The following is a 20,485-nucleotide window of genomic DNA, read 5'->3' on the forward strand; positions in this document are numbered from 1 at the left end:
AACCCTATTCATTCTTTGGATATTCAGTAGAAAAAAATATCCAAAGTTGTTCTTGAAGCTGCTCTATAATGCGTTAAATTCTTGTCATCGTACAAGAAATTAGACTTAATAAACTTAGTAGCAATCGTTCCTACAAAGAGTTTTGAAAATGTTTTTTTTCCCAATGACTTTAACTATGAAAAATTATCTTGTATAAATAACTCTATTCATTCTTTGGATATTCAGTAGAAAAAAAATATCCAAAGTTGTTCTTGAAGCTGCTCTATAATGCGTTAAATTCTTTTCATATAATTTATATTATTGATAATGATTTTATATAAGTGATTAAATAGTTAATAATTTCTCTTAAGTGGTTAAATTATATTTAAATTTCTCTTCTTTAAAATTATTCTTAAAATTCGATTATATATTTAATGGTCTTCTTTTGAAAAGTAAATCAGTTATAGTAAGAAAATTGTACTCTTTTGTAGCCGACTTTGGCGAAGAACCGGTACAAGTTGCTTCTAATTTCAAACAAAAATTATTGTATGAATAACTCTTTGATGATGACCACAGAAAAAAATTGTTAACTGTTAAATTGTAACAGACATTATGGGCGAGTTATTTTAAGTCCTACATATGTTTTAATGATAGGAGAGTGTGTCATCCTGAGTTAAGTTCCTTGACATCATAATACTGTTAAAGACGCGAATGTCCGATTCATCTAACTTTCGTGAAACTGTGACGTCATTTTCTTAATCCTTAAACTACGCAGATATTGAAAAGAATAAACTTTTCTCTATTTTACCAAAAAAGCATGCAATTAAACATTTGGTTAAACAATGGTTTAATTATTGGACAATGACGATTTAATTTCATTTCAACAATGAGACAGTTTTTTTTTTAATTTTAAACGAATGTATCTAAAAGGTTCATAAAAATGTTGCATGTCAATCAAATTGGCATCTTTATTCAAACATTTTCTAAAAGTTTAGGGATGGTGTGAAAAAATAATTTTTATGCAGTAATATATTCGGTAATTATCACGAAAAAATTCCAAAATTTCGTTTTTTAATTAATTAAAATTTTATTTAAAAAATTGCTCAAAAATTTCTGATTGCTAATGCATATAGGTATATGTATATGTTGCATATATGTATGCCAAATGTGATAAATTTAGTTTTAAAGAGCTGTCTTGTAAAGCTTTGAGATATACATGTGTTGGAGTACAATTTACAGAGGCATTAAATACCATTCTTCTTCAGAGTGGCGATTCCAGAAAAAATAATTTGGGGGGGGGATTACATTGTCAATTCCATGTAAGAAGCAACTTCTTAAGTTTAGGATTACCACATGGTAAAAACTAAAAAATACTCTATATCAATTTTATTTCTCCAATTTAAAACTATATGCAAATTGATATCATTTTTAGCAAGTTATAAAAATGAGAAAATTAGATGACAAGAAAATAATAAAGATACCAAGTTAGCAAATGCTCCTTTATATCAGAAATGGTATTATCCAACCTCATCGAAAAAATATTTAATGACTGAAAAAACTGTCAAAAAATAGTTAGAAAGGTGCAAATATTTAAAAAAAGTAAAATCTGAACATATTAATTAGTTTTAGTAATATTATATTTACTATCCATTTTTGCTTTTGCAAAATATTTACGAATTTTTTTTTCACTGAACAGATATATTTTCAAATACATGCAACAAACAGAGACAATTTAACCCTTTCTAGGGCCGTGGTAAGTATGCTTCCCACCAAATTTATCAATCCTTGTATGAAATTATGTAGGTTGGCATAAGTTCTAATTTTTTTAGAAATACAGAAACTAAGATGTTTCAGTTCTTTATCTTACACAAAATGATGTGTCTTGATTTGTTATTTAATTATTAATTAAATAAATTAATTAATTAATCAAATTAAATTTATCTAATAAGCTAAATGAATCCCTTTTCTTATTCTAATTTCAAGCCTAAAAATATTTTAACATAATATGACTAGAAAAAAATGGCCCTTTAAAGGGTTAAACAAATATCATACGAAGTTTTTTATAAGTAGTTTTATAAATATTTCGTAATTGAAAACATCTTTCTGCAATATGTATTGTGAAATCGAAGGTGACAATTAGTTTTAAAAGCTCATGGATATTCAGAGAAATCTAGTTGCACTCTTCTAAGTCGTCTGTAGCAGCTAATCAAGTCTGCTGTGCAAGTAATTTCTTTTTTCATAGCTTATTTTTTGCAATCGAAGTAGGGGAGAGTGTTGTATTTTTTTACAGGTTATATCTTTGACCACTTAAGGTTACACTGGCAAGGGCAACAAAGATTTTGTGTTTAATATAAAGATTAACCACCAATTACTTGATTTAATTTTTTATTTTTTTTTAACGATGGACAATTGATTGCATAAGACTATTCGTATGATTTCGCTTCTTAAAATTAAGTATTACAATCATAACATTTTGCATTACAGTATTTTTTTGATACAATTAAAATATTATGTTACTGTGTTCATATTACAGTTAAGCATGTAGCGTTATTTTGTATGTACTGTAATTTTTCTATTACCAATTAAAAATAAGTTATGGAGGTGTAAATATGAAACTATACCATGTTGTACCTTTGACAATTAATGAGAAAATATTAATTTTTGTATGCCGTTTCTATTTGGTCCGTCGTCTTATAAGTTATCGCAAGACATTTTCATTTAATCTTAAAAAAGCATTGTAATAATGGAAATGTCATATATTTTGGGAAGACCAATCAAGCGTTCCGTTTTCATTTCTTTATGGAAAGGAAGATTTCTTTTGAAGGAAAGATTAATCAAAATATTTCCGGGCCATACACCTGTTTCAATATAGAATTTGATTCAAGATATTTCTTCAATTATTCAACCGCTTTATCGATCCAATCCGATTAAATCCTGAGATTCTGCTCTGTTTCGCCTTAAAATCCATGACACTCATGAACTAATTTCTGTTATTGTGATGACGAAAGAAAAAAAAAATGCTGTCATCTTCGCAACAATCATCTAATGCATCCAATAGACAGTGGTCTTCGGGGGGGGGGGCTATTGAAATTTATTACAACAGGAAATGAGGGAATGGATATTAAATCCAAGGAACAATCCTCCATCGTATTTGACGCTATTATATAGATTACTTAAACAAATTACATTCTGGCCGGGTACATATTATAGATTTTAGGGTTTGTTCCCTTTAATAAAAATATTTTTACTAACGGCAAGATTCTGTTTTCATCGGTAAATGACAGGCAGTAAACATTGAATCCTCCCAATTTGTGAAGAAAGTCTAATAATAATTGATTTTAGTTTCAAGAGATTGGTTCAATTCGTTTCAAATTTTAATTTCATGATTTCAGAACTCTGAATCAGATAGATATTTCTAATTTATTTACAAGAAACACACATACAAAGACACAAAATGACTGCATTGTCAGATTCGTATTATTGCTTTTGAAAATTAAAGACTCTAAGTGCAGTTAGAGTGATGTACATATGAGAAACTACAAAAAGAGTACAGAGACTGCACTTTGCAAAATTTGAAATTACTAAAAGCAGAAATTAACTATCAAACCGAATAAAGTACGGTAGTTTATAACACGAATAAAGTAATCTTCGAAAGTGCTGTGTACAAAGTAGCAACACTCATACAAAATACTTCGATTTCTAAAAGCCCAAGATAAATTAATAATTTCTTTATTGTCATCAGAGAGAATATAATCATGCGTAATTTTCACATTCTGACAAATACAATCCGATATATTGCTGTCGTGAGATAATAGGGTTGGTTTAAAGCAGAAAATGATGCTTATTTTTATAAAAGCTATTAGAAATTAAAATTCCGAAATTGCACCAATTAGATATATTTTGAAGACTGTTATGTCAGAAAAAAAATTTAAATAATCACAGCTGCAAAAAATTGCACTTCTTTTTTTAAACCAAACAAGAAAGTGGATGTCGAGCGTTATTGAGAAAAATCATGGGACTAAGTAAAACAAATTACAGCGGCCAGGAAAATAATTCATTGCTTAAAAAGCACAATTGTTAAAAAGAGAAATGCTCAAAATTAAATCAATGTTGTTACCAGAGAAACATAATGTGATTGATATTGATTTGGCAGTCGATGATTCACTTATAATTCCCCATGCTACATCAAATGTTAAAAAATTTTCCGAACTCTGATGTATATTTAATATAAAAAAAGAAAATTTTCAATTTTATGAAAGGAAATTCTGAATTTTCTTCCGATGGATGACATCTGGTTTATTCGGATTCTGTTTCATGCCATTGGAATCGAAAATGTGAAAGATGCGGAAGTTAATGACTACAATTCTTCGGAATCCAACTACAAAATTATCAAAAATACACGTACAAGATGCTTCATTGACAAATGTGTCAAATGCTTCATTATCATGATATTTTTTATGACCATGCTAAATCGAATATTTTGTGTATTATTTTCTTCTGATACAAGAAATGAACTAGTAGTTTGGATCAGGCAAATGTCAATGATTCTATTATTAATTTTAATATACAACAGAAGACGCCAAATGTTGCTGATGTCAAAACATTTAAAAATGATATTAAACTCATTTCCTGATTATAACTATAGAACAGAAAGCCATCCATTTTCCGTGTTCTTAGCTTTATTTCTACTGCATACAACCGTTTGGACCATTTACTCAATTTGGTCTGGCAGCAGGAGAGTGAAGGCACAGAAATATATCATCGAAATGAAATCTTCATCGGAATTTTTCGAGATACTTCCCTCACATTATTCTTTCATTATTGAAGCTGTCGATACTTCATTTTCTTATATAACAAGCGTGACCTATTTCTTGTTTGTCACTTTTTATGGTTTCACTTGCAAAATTAATCACAGAATTTTACACTATTTGTGTAATAAATTCAAAAAAGTCTATGCACTCGAAGATTTTACAAAGTGTCTTGCAATTTACGAAAAAGTATTGAGAAACGTGAAACGTTTTGATAAACTTCTTTCATCCTCTGCGTTTCTTTCTGTTTTTATAACAATGATTAGTTTGTTCCGTTTTGGATACAAGTTGGCATTCCACACCAATTTGCGAAACTTCAGCCTATTCTTCCTTACTTCGGGACTTTTTTGCTTAGCAAATCAACTAATAATAATGATATCAGCTTCTCGTACGAATGAATCCTTAAGTGAAACTCGCAATATCCTTCAAGTTTCATTGAACAAGCTCTATGGAAATCGTTCTGTAAAACAGTTGTTAAACATTAACACAAAGGATTGCAGACTGACTTTATGGAAGACTTACGTCCTAAATAGATCTCTCGTTATCTCAAGTATAGGTACACTTCTAACATTTGGAATCTTACTTGGTACTTTAGGAAAGTCTAATAATGTATAGATATTTTCTTCGAATTCTATTGCAATAATTTCATCTTTGAAGCTTTCAATTATTCTTGGTCTGAAATCATCATGGTATCATTTATTTGCAGAATAGCGATTTCAATAAAAAATTTCGTCCATCATATCTGGAATTTGGCGTATTATATTCGGCGGCCAGTTATTATATTTATTCATAATTTCAGATGAAAAAAAAATTCTTGCTCTGCAATCTGTATCAAAAGGATTGAAATATTTTTTGGAGACCAGTAACGGTTGCAATGAGTAATATGTTGTTGTTGCTCCTAACGGCTCTTGTCTAGACAAGCCCACTGACTTTAAGAAATCATTTGTGGTTTAAGCCAAGAGTACGTCTCTTGTTTCTTCAGTAGCGCCATCCAGAGCCAAGAGAACGACTTAGCTATACACACGTCACAACCCTTTTTACGGGGCGGACTTCATTCATGCATTTTCATTCACTCATCAACAAATTGTAATTTTGACCTGAATCGGAGAACGATCACCCCTCATCCAATACCTCTAATGGTATTACTCTTGACATGGAAGACTTTCTGACCACGACAGATTTATACGCGCACCAGCCACCACACAGGCGAGGAGTCTTCTGCCGGCGGGGTTCGAACTCGAAACCAAGGCACGCGAATCCAACGCCCTACCAACCAGACTATCCCGGCATGAACAATACGTAAATATATCCAAATTGCATTTTGGAAATATTTAAAAATTCTCGTGTATGTATCTAGTCATCTTGTGAAAAGCAAAAATATTCGAATTAAACAGACAGATTTTTTGATTTAATAGCAACCTGTATGAACTCTTGATCTTCCGAGGTGCACTATATTAAATATTTTCTCCTTATAAACATATATGCATAGTTTTATTAACTGATAGTAGAATATTTTATGCATCAAGAATTTTTCTTGCCTTGATTTTTCTTACAAGGGGTGAGACGAGATATGTTCCACCTGCTTTCAAGGGTCAGTGGATATTCCTCTAAAAAAGACGATAATTATTGGAATTGCTTGCTACTTCTCTTTTATATAAGAAGCATACAATTTATTTCCTAGCAAATGTTCTTTTAATGTCTAAAAATATGTGAAGCTCTAATGCTAACAGAAAGATTTCCGCGCAAAGAATCCACCAAATCAGACACACTGCTTTAGTAATTTCATGGATAACATTCACTTTGAGCTCTTCAGAAGAAAGCACTCCATCCGCATTCTATCAATAAAATTTTATCATGGTATTTTACAACAGAAGAAACAGTATATTTTCCCTGTGAGTGCATGTATTTGTAATTATTCTTCTCAAGAATGAAACCAAACTAAAATTATATTAATTCATGTTTAATTTAGCGGAAGTCATTGTTGACCTTGAAAATTGACCTTTCCTAGTTGCAAATATTCCTAATAATAAAAAAAAATTGAACTTTTTCTTGAATGTATATTAGACACAATAGAATACGTAGCATTTTATTTAGGTTTGATGAATCGAATGTTTTTTGAAACTGTCTTACTTTACCGTCTTTTGCATGATAAAGCTCTATCATTAAAGGGTGAAAAGTGCACTTGTGGAAAAGTAAGCAATCAGTGCCTGACTATTCTTCATAAAAAAAATATGAACAAAAATGAGAAACTGAAACGACTTGTAACAGGCAAAAAGCAACATTTCTTTAAAAGTGTTAAATCTCTTCCATCTGAATATGATGCAAATCCAATTGCATGTATGATGACAACGATTTTGGAACGACATATTCGTGAACTGGATTCTCAGTTTTCGAATCAAAAAAGAAATATCGCCATCATCATCGGCAACTTCAACTCCCGCAATTAACATCGGAAGTATAAAAGCGATCGAAATTGTTTTTCTTCCTTCAAAAGTAACCGCTTTTCTTCAGCATTAAGATCAAGGATAAAAGGATTATTTTCCATTTCAAGGACTTTAAACGGATGTACAAAAACAATGCTTGTTAAGAATTTGATGGAAGCATTGGATAGGAATGAAAAGTAAAAAGTTTTGGACGAGGTTTTATTGCAATGTGACTGATAATTATATAGAGTACTAATATGCAATATTACTCATTCAGGTTGTATTACGAAAAACCTTTCTTTGAAATTCAAACTTTGAATTTGATAAAAAGTTCTAACTATGGTCATATACTTATCAGAAACATTTTAATCAATATATTTCCCAAACTGCCCTAATTTTGGAATTTTTTTGGTTATAAACATTAATTTTTAAAAAATTAATAGCAAAGAAATTTTAGTTTTAAAATATGCTACTTAAGATATAAAAAAATAAATTTTAGAATATTAATTAATACTAATGAATTTGTATTAATGTTATGTATATAAAAATATAGAATTAATAGCAAAATTAACGTTTATTTTAACGGAAAATTAAGGTATGTTGTTAATGGATTTATTTGATTCAAATCCAATGTTATATTAACACATTTATTGTAACAATACAAATAAAATTTAATTCAAAATTGAAATGTGCTCACTAAATCGCTCTTTTTTTATTTTATGAAATTAAGTATGCATATTTTCGCAATAAGAGAAATGGAACTAAATAAACTTTAAAATAAGAAGATTACAAAATTTAATCGGTATCCAAAATTATTATATATTTATCCTCCTCTAAAATAAATTATTATTTCCAAAATTGATGTGATTGCAGAACAGGTATGGCGTTTCGTTTCAAACTTTGAAATGTATTTTTGTCCAGAAATCTTTATTTAAAAACCCTTCTCGCTGTTTGAAATCCCAAACGAGTTAAGCTTCTGAATCTTACAACTAGTTGCTTTTGACGACTAGCTGATTCTCCAGAAAAAACGGTTTTCTTTCAAAGTTTGTATTTTATGCTATAATTAGAGAAAAAGTATCTTGTGTGTTGTTGTGGCTGTTTCTTATAACCGCCTCACAATATTTACCGCCTCACAATAGAAGCAATGACAATTTATTGACTTATTCAAAAGAAAAAACATTAGACACAAATATTTTCACAAATAAATATTCATTTCTGTAAAACTATTTATTATCAGTTATTTAAAAAAATATTAATTACACATAAAATAAGTGGTAGAAAAACTAAATATAATGTAAATTACCAAATGTATTATTTTTAATTATTTCTGGTGAAACAGTATAAAACAAGAAGTGGCACAAAATGGAACATCACATGTTGAACATAACACTTTTGTCCGTTTCTGGTTAGTTTCGGTGCTACATTCGATTTTTCAGGTGGAATGCCAATTTCTTTGTTCGTTGCAACCCAACTTGATTGTAACTTTCGCTTTTTATAGCAAAATCCTCATAATAACCCACGAGCTATTCCTAACCTAACTTCAAGATTCGAATTTCTAGCTACGTTGTGATTATCCACATATAATATATAGGAATTTAATAAACTAGCATCTAAAAGAAAGTAAAATAACCTATGCCTCCACTTCTTTCACCCTCTATTTGAGCTATACAAAGATTTCAAGTGGTTAAATTTATCCACTCTCCCAATTTTCTTATATCGTCTGCAATTGTTTTTGGCCAAGCAACTTTCTTTTTAGAGACATCTTTCAGAGTCCTACTTACTTCTGTCCTTTCATTCATATTATGGGCTGTTGAAAGAAGAGTAACAACCTTAGTATTCCACCATTGCACTGCAACAGTGTCTCTACATGTCAACATTAGCAATTCATTTTTTTGGTAATTTTTCTTTTTCTTCGTGGGTTCAGGAAGTAATTTTTTACCAATTGCGATGGTACCAATGGGGTATATGTTTTCTGAAAACAATGTTTCTATCAATGAAAATATTATCATAAACCACTGAAAGAGGAGAAATAGAGGGCACTGCATTGATAAGATTTGTTATAACCCTATATCCCAATCCTTCCAAAATGGCACCATCGCCTTTTTTCCCCTATAGAAACCTCAAATTGATACAGATACCCACTGGATAAGTCTGACCTAGCCCGAATCTTATATCCTCTTTTTACAGACTTTCCTGGCATATATTGCCTTCCTTGAATCTTTTGAATTTTACATCATTTCGTCAATAGATTGTACTGAACAGTTTGAATACTCTTCCTGAATTTCTTTTTTTCAAAATGAGTTATCAAAGGATGTACTTTGTACAATTTGTCAAATCCTAGCTCATTATTAGGAACAGCTTTTTGATTATCATTAGGATGCAAATTTGAAACGATTTTTTAGAATTTCTTTAGAGGCATTATTGACGACATTTCTTGATTATTAAAAAAAGGGCCAGGAGACCAATATAATTAATTCTAAAGTAGGCAGTTTATTAATCCTTATCATAATTAATACTCCCAAAAAAGCCAGTAATTCTACTTGCGTGAGGGGAGTCCAGTTCTTATCGTTTTATTTTGCTCTGAGTATAAATTTGTTTCATCCATAATTCTTTTCATAATTGTAGAGACAAAATACGGATTGAAATATTCAATTGGCTGTCATAGCCTCGTGAAACCTTGATGTGTATGATTACCAGCACTGTCAAAGTTTAATACAACTTTAGGCTGTTGGCTTTCTGACCAAAGTACTCGATATCAGGATTTCCATTTTGATTAGAATCTTCAAGAATTTCTTCATCTGCTGAATCACTATTTGTTTCAACATTTGTCCATTTGGTGGTTAAAAAATCAGGATCATCTACCGTATCGCCTCATTATCACTGTTCATCCGATATGAAAAAAATATTTTCTAATTAGTATTATTTTTAAATAACTTTATTTGACCTGATTTATTATCATTACTTATACAATAAATTACCTGCATTTTGGAAAATGTCCTCTGAATCAGATCCAACGTTTCTAGAGTAAGATATCGGGATTATCCACTGCATCACTAATGTCTCGAATGTTTATAGAATCTAAAAAAATTATGCATTTATTTACATTTTTCAATTTTTACTTTTACTTAATTTAAAAAGTATTATTTTTTACAATAAATTACCTTCATTTTGGAAATCCTCTTCTATATCACGATTACTTTTATTACATTCCACTTCGAATTATTATTTCTAAATATCTAAATATTTATGTAATCCAAAAAAATTGCTAAAATATGCTCACTAATATTAGTAATAATAAATTTTCTAAATAAATGATGTAATTCATAAGTAAAAGCATAAAAATAAACATATAAATCAAGCACTATGACAAGCTAAATGCATTCCTGAAACGAATGAATCAATAGCAATTCAGGCTGTTGTAAATTTAAAACCACTAAGCAGGCAATGGTAAATATGTTACCACTAATTATAATTACGTACAAATAAAAAAAAATTCGCATTAATTTTCAAAGCACATAATAAAATCTAGCTATTATTTCAAGTTACCAAAATCTGAATACATAACTTCTAACGTATTTATTCATAATTTATACTGGAAGATTTATAAAAAAAAACATGTGCTTACCTTCGCATTTTGCTCAAAAACTCATGAGGAAATTTGGCAGTTGACGGGACCCCTATTGCCATCTAGCGGCCGAAACGTGAAGCACTGGTTTCGAAGAACGGTTTCTGCTAAGGAGAGATGGTAAATAATTTTCCACCTAGTGCTGGGAATCAAATCGCGTGGTGGTAAAGTATTTATCACCGCATTATAGAAAGTTAATATTTTATGAATCTTTATTTCTTAGTATAGTTTCTACAACAAAATATATAAGCTTCAAATATTGATAGTTATATGACTCACCCTATTATGGAAGCTTTACGTCGTTCTGTTTATTGCACTCCATATCTATCTAATTTTCAGTCAGCGCCCGCAAAATTTGAATTTTAAATTGAAGCTTAAGTGATTTAACTTAAATTAATACAAAACTTTTTTTTGTTGGAACTAAACATATTATTTAAAAATATTAACAAAAAAATTGTTCATAATTGGATATTCATGTTCACTATAGAATACATATTTTTATAATTTATGCCACACTGCAAATAATAATTCAAAAGAGATTTCTCTTACTCATCATAGAATTTTTAATTTCACTTTCAAAAGGAATTAAATGTCGAAAATAATATTTTATTTCATTTCAGTCAAGAAATAAGTATTTCCGAAAAAAATTATGTAGTCTAAATTTTATTCATTCCTTTGATCCTAAGGAATCATTCCATGAAATATTCTAATTGCTCCAACTTTTCAATAAAAAAAATATTATTATCTGCTGCTACCAAATCTGGAAGCGTTATGAGCTTTTGAAAACCACCATTTTAGGACAACCAAACTTTTATAGTTTTAGACTAATAAGTCTTGCAGAAAAACCGGTTGCTGTCTGCCGCATATTTTGTCAAAATGCAGTAGAAGGGTCTGAAATCGGGAATTTCAATAAGATAGTAATATTCAAATTTTCATAACTCACTTAGCTTCAGTTGCAATAGAGTGGAACTTTCTCGTTATTTTAAGTTTTAATGTTTCAAAAATATTTTACTGAATATGATTTATAGTACCCAAGATTTATATAAAAATATAAAATTCGTAATTCATCAGAAAATGTATTGACTCAAAACTGCATAAAATAGTATTCCTTGTTTAAAATAGACAGTTTTCCTTATATATGCCTAAGAAATTTTTTAAAAATTAGGAAACTGAACAGGCAGATATCACATTTGTATATGAATTATATAAACTATATTTACCTTATATATTAAATTAATAATTAAATGAAATTTATAATATTGGTGTTTTAAAAGTTCACATAACACTTTTATATCATATTTAAAATCTCATACTTTAAGTTTAATTTTTTAGTGACACGAGCTAAAAAACAACAATTTTCTACATTTAGTTTCCAGCTTTAGATATTTTAATCTTTTAATTTGAGCTTTTGTCAGCGTGATGACAACACGTTGATCAAGTCTATTTTTCCCGCTGCACGTGTAAAAAGCTCGTGGAAGTTAAATTAGATTACTTTTTCTGAATGCGTTTTAAGAAAATATGAAAAACAATATTTTTTACAAAGATTTATTAAAAATATAAACTTATTTTATATATCTATACTTATATAAAGCACAATGTGTGTGTGTGTGTTGGCGTTCTACAGGCCAGACCGTTTGACCTACAGCTACCAAATTTGGTACATGTATACCTTGGAGGTCGGGAATGTGCACCTGGGATCCCTTTTTTGAATTTTTAATTAGAATTTTAATTATTAATTAAAAACTAACTTTCCCGCCAAAAAAATCCTTTAATTTTCTCCGCCGCCAAATCAGTAAGGCTTCAGTTTTTTGCCCACTCTAATGAGGCTATATTTAAGATTTTTCCGCCGATTATTTCAAGCGATTCTATTTATTTTCTTAATGTTTGATGCATTTAAAATTAAACATTGTTAATTAATCGATCTGGTCATGATGAATTTGAGAAAATTTTGTTGACAAATTCTTGAAATATTACATAAATTAAGAAAGACATTCTTTAGTGCCCATAAAGTTTAAACGCTCAGTGACTGTTTTCAGTAATCATATTACAAAAAAATACTTTCTTTCAGTAAAAAACATTATTATATTAATTGCAGATTAATCATTTACACTTTAATTTTAAGAATAAATTATATGGGTACTAACAGAAAATTAGAGATATACATATTATGTTACGACTGAAGGCCCTTATAATATTATGAGTGAATTATATGACTATCAAAATTTGAAGTTTTAAAATATTTTGGACGAAGAAGCTATTAAAGTAGGAATTGCATTAAATATTTAATTATTAACATTTTAGCGAACATTAAGATTGGCGAACCGGCGGGTCTCCAAAGGCGGCTAGTTAAAAATAAAAATATGATTTTGAAAATATTTTACTGAATTTTAAGATTACGAAAAATTAATTTTGTACTATAAAATTTTCGGATTTTGAAGAGAACAAAACAAAAACAAAATTTGGCTTGATTTTTAATTCATTAAAAAAAAAAATCTAACAGAATTTTAACAACAGTGAGGTTAAAAAAAAAACAAAAAAAAACATGATTCTTCTCAGTCTGTTTGTGGCATAAAAAAGGATAATATTTCATCTGCTGTTCTAAATAAAAATAAAAGTATTACTGCTTGCTTCAGTAGGAAGGCTGACTTTGAATTTTTTTTTCAGAGTGATGATATATCTTTAAATAAGGATAAATTTGTTCATGTTAATTTAATAAATGATATTTCTTTTGAAAAGAGTTTTTCTGATGTAAATACTGAATGCTTAGTGAGGGAAATGTGCAGAAATGTGTTTATCTGATAAAAATATTAAAGATCATGTAATTAATTTCATTTCAAATTACTCTCCAAATAACATCCGTACTACGGATTTGCAAATGTCTGTTATTTTTACTGATGAACATCCCTGTGACCTCACCGGTTCGTAGATTTGATCTCATAGAAAAACAACAAATGACAAAAGAAATCGAAGAATGGCTTGCCCAGGTATCATTAAAAAAAACCAATCTCATTATGCGTCTCCAATTATCTTAGTGAAACAAAAAAATCTCGAACCCAGACTATTTATTGATTTCCGTTCGTTAAACAAACAAACAAAAAAATACAGATAAATTTCCTTTACCAAACATATAAAATATTTTTGATAAGTTACACTCAGGCAAAATTTTCACCGCTATTAGATCTTAAAAATGCTTACTTTCATAATGATCATCTCTAAGTATTGACTCCAGGCAGTTGCAAGTACACGGCGTTTATAAGCCATAGTAGTTTTTCCCGTCCCTGCTATGACCAGTTCCCGCGTTTTCCGACGGCCCAAGTTGACCGTTCTGTCCATTTGTCATTTCATGTAGATGTGGCCAACTGCCTGTCGGCATAAATAAAAGCCAAGCGCCAGATTCTAGGCTATAGTTTTAATTACATATATTTACACTATGTACATGGGTTAATTGTTGTGAAATGTACAGCTTTGGTAATTTAAGATATATTTTCTTAACCATCAACAAACACAAGCCAACTGGACATGGCGTCCTCTCCTAGCTTCTTTTCTTCACCCTGTCCCTCTCTTTTCCCTACGGTTAATGCTCTCTGGGGGGCGACCTTGGAACTCGGGATGCAAAATTTGGCAGAATATCGCCCTGTGTAGTGAGAGAACCGTGGCCTATTCTTACTCCTCTCACCGGGAGAAGCGCATTCGTTACAGAAGTATCAATGCGCTCCTGCCACGCTCATCTCATCTAGTGTGATCTGAAAATAGACTTCACACACATTTTCCTTGCATACAAGATATCAAATATTAATATTCCAACTACAGCGATTACAATTAGGGATTGCAATACCGGACCAAAATTTCAATACCGGTATTCGGTATTTTTTAAATCTTAATACCGGGATACCGGTTTTAATACCGGTATTAGAGATTTTAGAAAAAGAAAGAAAACACAGGTGTTTTTTTGTTTTATTTGCCAGTTTTGTTAGAGAGTGTAAATATCACAAACAATAATTTGTAACTTATAAATTATAACAGTATATAAACACAAAAAAGTAAAGGAACATCTTATTTATTTAAAACACAAAAAAAAGTGTAAATATCACTATTCAGTCTGTGGTACTATTACAAATTTTTGAAATGTGATCTTAAAAAAACATAATCCATCAATTGTACTGTCATTAAGTCTGAAAAGCAATTTTGTGTAAAATTTACCAGCTGTCGAAAACGCCCTTTCGGCATCTATGCTAGTTGGTGGTACTGTTAGCAATGCGCGATGTATTTTTTTCAAGTATTTACCTCTATATTCCTCATCGTCAAATAAATCGATTTCTCGTCGGATGGTTTTGGATATAGCTGATTTCTGTATTGTATTTTGGTTCGTTGAATTTTTTTTTTTTTTTTTATTTATCGCTAATTCTAATTTTTGTTCAAGAGACAATTCCTTTTCACTATCGACAGTAGTGACATTATAATCTTCGATAATTGAACCGAATTCTTCTGAATGTCTGAAGCAATTCTTGATGGGTTAATATTTCATCCTCATTAGGAATATCTTCTTCAACAATTACGTTGTCATTATCTTCATTGTCAATATCACTTACACTCTTACTCTCTTCAAAGTTGGAATCCCAAGTTTCTATATCCACAGTATTTGGATTCTTCTTTATTTTTTTCGGTATAATACATCTACAGGGGTGTTTGTGGGACCCCAAAAAATCCCCTGAAACTTTTACGGACTTACTACCGGCATTTTGGAGTTTCGAGAAGGGGGGGGGGAGAAATGAAAAATTACAATTATGAAGTATTGAATGACCTAATTATAAAAGTTCAATGAATTACTTTTTTTGCAAAATTAATAACCATAAATTTTCAAACATATAAACTACTACATTTTATGCAAATCTTTTAAATTACCTGAATTAATTCTTTTAAAAAAAATTATCTAATTTCTGCTGCTTTTTTTTTATTTTCTGATGTTTGTGGGCTTGTCTTTCTTTTGTGGTGAACTTCATAATTGCAGGAAGGTTGACTTTTATTTTCCTCATTTACAGTTGAAGAAATTTCCTCGAGAACTGCACATGCAGAGGTAGAAGCAGTTTGCTTTTCTGCTAATGTAGAAGGTTTTTCAGAGACTTTTATAGGTGACTCATCTGAAATACATGTTTTTAAGTCCTCTTGATATGTTTTCCAACTTCTGTTCATATTGAGTAAGAGATCTTTGTGAATTGGATCAGTCATTGGATTTTTTGAGCCATATTTTTCACATGAGGTTTCTTTAGAAGCCATTAAATCATATTTAATAGTCTGCACTGCATCTAGGGAATCAATCTTAAGAGAGGTTCTATAGTCAGTGACAAGTGTATCCATTAAGTTGAATGCACTTTCCACTAATGGGCCATGGAAGCAGCTAAGGCAGGCTTTGACCAATTTAGCCAATGTAGGATACTTATAATCATTTGTGAAATCATCTTTTAAATTAAAAACTTTAGACCAATATTTATCAATTGTACACTTGACTTGATTTCCACTTTCATCAGATGTGTAGAGCATTTCTTTGGTGATATCAATATCACTCTGGTATAACCTTATTTCAGCTTCTACTTTTGACTTTTCATTATCACTAAAAATATGGGACATAAAAGATGATAATTTTTCAAAAGCTAATATTGTACTGGTTTTACCTCTTAGCTCTGGATCTAATGCTGTAAAACTAATTAGATATGAATTTTTAAGGGGTAATTTCTGTTTCATATGCTGAAATTTCTAAATGAAATTCTCTTGCGTACATAAATAAAAAAATATTTCAATAAGCGAAACGAAAAATTTACACGTGCATCAATAAATGAAAGGAAAATTTTACACAGCGAAGGAAAAAAAGTTGCGAAGCGATCAATGACAAATAGCTAATACGGCGAAAAATCCCCCTTCTCTACTTATTGGCGCCACGCCAGTAGAGATAAGACCTTTGAACCCAGAGTCACGTTATCGCACATCTGGTCGAACGAAGTCTCCCCCTTTTTTTTCTGCCGCGCCTACTTGCCGAAAAGAATCCAGAAGAGAATGTCCGAGAACCGGGGGAATGAGTCATAACTCGCAATAAGGAAAGAACAAAAAAGAAGTTTTTTCCCCCTTTCACGCATTATCACTGCCTTTGGAGAAAGAAAGGAAAAGTTTTCACCACACACACTGACCTTGCGTTTTCTGCTTTAAAAGCAAACAAAATTACCCAGATCAAAATAAATAATTCATTATTATTCCTACTTCCTTTTGAACGACGATCCCCGGAAATTCCGGGGATCGAAGTTCAAAATCCCCGGAATTCCGGGGTTTCCCCGGAGCACAAACACCCCTGCATCTATTACTCCTAATTGAATTCCATGTGCATAGCACAACTGCTGATTTGCACCCATCAACTTTCCAACTTTTTTCATAATTGTTGCTCCATCAGTCGTTATGGATAGAATATTTTCTTTCAGGGATAATCCATGTTTCGCGAATTTAGATTTAAACAATTAATTAAGCCATTAATTAGCTAATTAATTTGGCCCGTTAGGGAGACATAAAAACAAAAATGTATACTATTTTGCTATGTTCGCGATTCCTGAACATATAGTGGACCATTTTAAAAATTTCTAGTAATACCGAAAAACCGGTATTTAAACTTGTGAATACCGGTATTACAAAATTGTACAAATGGCTCAAAATACCGGTATTCGGTATCCCGGTATACCGGTATTGCAATCCCTAATTACAATATTCTGAAAGAAATATATATATGTAATGATATTTTAAACTCTTAATTTAATCCAAATTAATTTCCAAAACTTTACCTTAATTTAGCCCTTCCTAACTTCATTCTAAAATATTCTCTTATTTCGTGATCCAATTCCACTTTCGGTTTAATTAATCCCTTTGTAAAAATAATGCGCCAACTACGTTTCAAATGAGAGTGATACTTCGGTACCCTTGAAAAGGTGTTAAAGTTCATTCCATCCTTGTGGCCGGTCATCATTCCTTGTGGCCGGAAATCACAAAATTAATTTGTAACTTATAAATTATAACAGTATATAAAGAATCACAAAAAAGTAAAGGGACATCTTCTTTACTTCAATCACAAAAAAAGTGTTGTTGTTTCTGATCCATGGTGATATAGTGCAGCTATAGCTCCATGAAACCAAAGATCTCTAAAAAGTCCAAAAACAGTAACGGATCCCTTAAAATCTCAAAAATCGTAAAATTTAAACATTTAAGAATATGATTGGGGGAGGCTTTATCTGCCTTGCACCAAGGACATTCAGCAAAGATCCTCCGTCCGTCTTGGAAGGTGAGGATTTGGTGTGTCCACTTAAAAACATTTGCTGTTTTCTAGAGATATTCAGCCGGTGACACCAACCGGGACTCTTACCAAAGTACCAAGGGTGAGCAGGTGGGACTCTCTAAAGTGCACTCGACTCTATCTGTTTGATAGAGGAGATTTCAGAATAAGTTAGTGTTGCATCACCATGAAATATGTCAGCTGAGGCAGTCTTAGCTAAATTATCCGCTATCTCATTACCATTTAAACCAACATGTGAGGGGACCCACTGAAAGTGTATAGAGTGTTCAGCGGAGAGCCTGGCAATAATAATGTTTAGATAAACAAAAAAGTGTTAGCATCACTATTCAGTCTGTGGTACAATTACAAATTTTTGAAATGTGATCTTAAAAACACAATGCATCAATTGTACTGTCATTAAGCCTGGAATGTAATTTTGTGCGAAATTATCGGCTATCGAAAACGCTCTTTCGGCATCTACGCTAGTTGGTGGTACAATGCGCGATATACTTTTTACAAATATTTACCTCTAAATACCTCATCTTCAAATAAATCGATTACTCATCGGATGGTTTTGGATATAGCTGATTTCTGTATTGTATTTTGGTTTGTTGAATTTTTTTTATCGCTAATTAAAATTTTTGTTCAAGAAACAATTTTTTTCACATTAGTGCCCTCATAATCTCCGATAACTGTACCGAATTCTTCTGAATGTGGATAGGTTTGTGGGTAAAAAAAAATTTAAGAAAATTTACTATAAACTTGATCAGATTGGAATTGGTTAATCTCTTATCTTCTTTTTCATTTTAAAAATTATTATAATTATGTAAATACTGTAAGACATTTTCTATTTTGGTATGCTTTTCTTCTGTGCGATTTTTCAATGTAATATATAATTCTTCAAATAGTGATATGTGCTGTTTTTTTCAGTGACTGCAACATGAAATTTATTGTTGCATTAGCTGTTAATAAATTAGAATCTCTCCGACATAATGCATCAACACTCAGTTTTAATATTAATTTTATATTAAGTTATAACAACCTGTTCTGGATATCAAGTCGAATTCATTATCTGAAAAATTTATTTGCTGGTTTAAGTCGATTATTGCTTTTTGGATTGGATTTCTCAGTTTCAAAAATCATTCCATCATTAGGAGTAAACTGTTCCAACATGTTTTAGAATCTCCTCCTAAACATCTCCTTTCATCTTTCCTCTCACTCCTACTTTGTCAAAGTAAACCCATACTAACGCATGCGCAAAAGGTGGAGGGTTTTACAATCATTGTCATACAGCATTTTATCACTTCTCTTCATTGTACGATGCAACTTTGTATTCACAGTCTAATTAATTTCGTCCGTTATGGAGACACAAAAACAAAAACGTATACTATTTTGCTATGTTGGCGATCCCTGAACAATTTAAACAATTACAAGACAATTTTAAAATTGTCTAATAAATACCTAAAAATCGGTATTTAAACTTGTAATTACCGGTATTACAAAATTGTACAAATGGCTCAAAATACAGGTATTCGGTATCCCGGTATTGCCCTAGCTCAGACGATGTAAGACGCGAGGTGAAATTAAAAGTGTGTTGGATTCTAATCGGAATGATTCCTTGGTAATTTATTTCTTAAAATGTAATTATAACTACCTTCTGATAGCAGCAAATTATTTCTCATACTATTGTGCCCTTGTATTATTAACGGTAACTGTAATTCAGATTGTAAACAAAATTTCAATATCAAAAGAAATACCATAATATCTAATACATAAAAATTGCCCTTGTAATGGATCGTTGGTTAGAAAAGGGATCGTTAAAAAAAACTGACGTTGTTCGTAGTAATGAAGAAATCACGGAATCAACAGATACATGCATTCAGGAACCTGCAACGCCATCAACTTCCATATCGTTTCGTGTGTATTGGGCGAAAGGTATAGTAAACAAGTTGAAAGTGTGTCTCTTTTTAACAATACTGTAAAAAGGCGTATTAATGATATTGCCGATGGCATTGAAATAGGGCTTATTTCACGGTTGCAGGCGTGTAAAACTTATGTATTACAACTAGATGAGTCCATAGACGTTCCTGGATTAGCAATTTTGCTTGTTTTCGTTCGGTATGATTTTAATTTTAAAAAATTGAAGATTTGCTTTCATGTGAAAATATGAACATTAACACCACGGGGGAGAATATATTTAACTGCATTGATAATTTTATGACAACGCATGAAATTAACTGGGGAAAATGTATTGAAGTATGCAGCGATGGATTAAAAATGTTGCAAAAAACTGTAACAATATTTATTGCATTCTTCACAGATATGCTGTTTGTTTGTTTCTTATGGC

This window comes from Argiope bruennichi, chromosome 8 (assembly GCF_947563725.1).
Source record: "Argiope bruennichi chromosome 8, qqArgBrue1.1, whole genome shotgun sequence".
In the NCBI taxonomy this organism is placed as follows: domain Eukaryota; kingdom Metazoa; phylum Arthropoda; class Arachnida; order Araneae; family Araneidae; genus Argiope; species Argiope bruennichi.